Source organism: Cyprinodon variegatus, unplaced genomic scaffold (genome assembly GCF_000732505.1).
Source record: "Cyprinodon variegatus isolate N-32 unplaced genomic scaffold, C_variegatus-1.0 Scaffold827, whole genome shotgun sequence".
Taxonomy (NCBI): Eukaryota; Metazoa; Chordata; class Actinopteri; order Cyprinodontiformes; family Cyprinodontidae; genus Cyprinodon; species Cyprinodon variegatus.
The window spans coordinates 275,803-279,002 of NW_015151280.1; the positions used below are offsets into that span (position 1 = coordinate 275,803).

The 3,200-nt window shown below is 39.8% G+C and overlaps 1 protein-coding gene across 4 annotated transcripts in view; it reads left to right on the forward strand.

Annotated features, from left to right (window-relative positions):
• rims2 (regulating synaptic membrane exocytosis 2) overlaps nucleotides 1-3,200 on the forward strand; it is a 263,822-nt gene that overhangs the window by 165,878 nt on the left and 94,744 nt on the right. The gene's annotated exons all lie outside the window — the stretch shown is intronic.

Sequence of the window (3,200 nt, forward strand, 5' to 3'; positions counted from 1 at the left end):
CCCTGCGTCCTGATTGGACAGACCATAAATTCGGTTGGGGAAACCACTTTCAATGAGCGGGTTCCCAGATGTATGTGAGTGGAGCTAGGCGGAGCGAGACATGCATCTGGCTGTTGTCAGGTTAAAAAAGGTGCAATCGCATAAAATATAACAGTGCTTCGTGCTTTGTTGAATCAAGGGAGAGAAAAAACTCCCCTTTGTGAGTAGATGCACACTTTCCTGTGTCTCTTTGGATGTTCTTGAATGGCGTCAATTTTCTGCCAAAAGCCACACAGACAATGAATACTCCTACGAAAAGCTTTACTTCATACAGACACTCATAAACTACTCATGTTTAACATGTTAGATGTGCAAACAGAATCCCATAGGCACCAATATATCACAAACATTAGTGCTTTTTCCTTATCTGCATGCTTGTGGTTTCATTTCAACGCGCGCACCAAACTCGTCTTCACATGTAGACCTGTTTCTACTCTGTTTCTACTTTCTCCTGTCAACTTTTGTCACTTTGAAGGCATTACCCAACGGACCAAGAAACCTGCCTGTGATTGGCTACTTTTCAGGAAATCATGCATCTTGAGTTGTGACGCATTGCCAACGTAACCAGCATAAACTGTGGCCGTTTCTCAATTAACAAGAACGCGGGTACGGACTTGTGTCCTTGCCAAGTATATTCTTGAGAAAAACACAGAAAAGTCTGGACTTTGGGAGAACGAAAGCACGCAACATAAATATGGGTCATTGGAACAGAAGCGTACTGATGACGTCACCACACACTCAGCTCACCTGAAGTTGCATTTCACCTCCTGTTATATATAGTCTCTACAGTAGATAATAAATTCTGACTTCTTTCATTCAGTGGGGGAATAATAATGACACAGTCAGATAAACACAAATCAAATGAAAATTTTGCCAAATAAAAAAATCGCCATCAGAGCCAGCCATACTTCACACAGGGCTATGCAGAGAGAGGGCTGCTGCAGACGGGCTAATGTTAGCCCTGGCTGCGGTTAGCCTTGGAGGTCCACTGGTTGCCTCGGTCCTCTCAACATCTGACCTTCTTCTAAACTAAGCACTAAAACAGTAAATGGGCCATATAGTGATACTTCAAATTAAAATGTTCTGAATGATCGAATGATGTGAAAACGTACAGTACTTTTATAGAACAACGGCAACTGAAAAGTGAACTTTTAACTTAATAGTCTGATCTATGTGAGCCTTCAGGGCTGGTTATCCTCCCACAGCAGTGTGTCACAGTGAGCTTGTCGCAGATATTTTTAATTTATGCCCAATATTGAAGCATAGTCTGTGCTAAGTTATTCCACGCCACAACGCAAGAGGGACAATCAGGAACCAGCTGTGGGTCTAGATACGGCCGAGGCGGTGAAGAAGTGGGGGCAGGTTTGTCCTAAAACGGAGGGACATGAGGGCAAAAAAGAACGGGGATTCAGGTGGAAAAAGGGTCCCAGCGTTCTCGCACACCTCGCTCTTCTAGCTGGTCCATCTTCACGAGCCGTTTTCCACAATGGCGATCATACAAAGAAAACAAGCCGGTAAGGTACCAAACAGGAAATATGCATAGTGTAGATTGGATGTAGATTTGACCAATCAGAGGCCTCCTGGTTGTGGCACTGTCTGCAGTCACCCACAACTTTTGAGAGGTGTCTGCGGCAGGGGTGAGGGCCCATTTGGGTTCACTGCAACACACACGTAGACGACCTGGTTTGCTAAGTATAAATCAGCCTTAACCTGGAAGCTGCCCCCACCACAGTGCATGCTGGGACAGCTGTCAATCTCGACAATGGACAAGTCTGCTCTGATGCATGCTGGGTAAAGAGGGAGGGGCAAGAACAACAGCCCGTTCTCGGCCTGCTGTTCTTGTGAATTGGAACAGGATTAGGTCTGAGGCTCATGATGTTTCACGAGCACATGAGAACACACATGTACCCATATTGAGAAATGGTCTTTGTTCTTTGTTTTAGCTAGCAGACTCTATCGCTATTTGACCAGAACTTTTTTGTATATGTCCTATAACCCTTTTAATGGACCCCCTACAGCCCATCAATATCCATTATTCATCCAGTCCATGTTATATCTAATGATGACTTTGCTTCCAACTTCCAACACTAGAAGAGAAAAAGTTGGCCTGAAGTTGCTTTGCTAGTAGGAAGAAAAGTACAGCCTCAAGAGGCGAGATTTCCTGGAAAGTAGCCAATCACAGGCGGGATGCTTTTTCCAAACTTCCTGCAAAAGTCACCTGACTTTTTGGCAGAATACTGACGCCATATTCTTTTTATATCTATTTTTATATAAATATACCTAAGTATGACCTGAACACTGTGTGTATTTCGACTGGATTCTCTGGTTAGGTCCTTCTCAAGCTTTTAATGTTAAAAATATAATTTTATATTAGAAATACAAGTCATGGAATATCTAAATGGGTTCCAACATTCTGATTTTGTCATTTTTGTTTTAAATGCTTTATTGTGAGAATGAGTATCTATTGCATTTGTGATTAAATATGTTGCTATACATGATTTCAAGTCATTTGACCTATATACTGCCTTCCTGTTGTTTTCAGGGAGCAGCTCAATTATTCAATTTATTTGAAAAATACTTAATTAATCCAAAAGGGAAATCAAATAACCAGCTTGATGTTTTAATAGTAATGACAACAATTATTGTTAACTAAAACATATAACGTATGATCATTTTATTTTTTGCCATTTTAAAAGTATGGCACCACCATATCTATCTAAACCTTGACCTCATTTCACTGCAGCTAATGCATTAAGGCCTGTAAGCTAACTAAGGGTAGATATTTACACTCAAAAGGCAGCACCTAATATATGGACAGACTTTCTGTCATTTGAGTCTGTCTAAATTCTACTTAAAGTATATGCTCTTAATTTCCTTTAAGAAGCATACTTTGTCTATTTCTACACAGATTTATTATATTAGCTTTTTCTTATTCGTAACTGGTTAAATGTTTTATTTATCTTTATCCATATTTTACTGAGGAAGGAACGTCTGGTTTTATAGTTTGTTCAGCTGTTTGATCAACAGTTGCTTTTTAAAAAATTCTGTAGAAATAAATGTTGACTTAACTCAAACTTAAAACTGGGACAGTTTATCCAAAACATTTAAGATATAGAACAGCCATCTTTATATATATATATATATATATATATATATATATA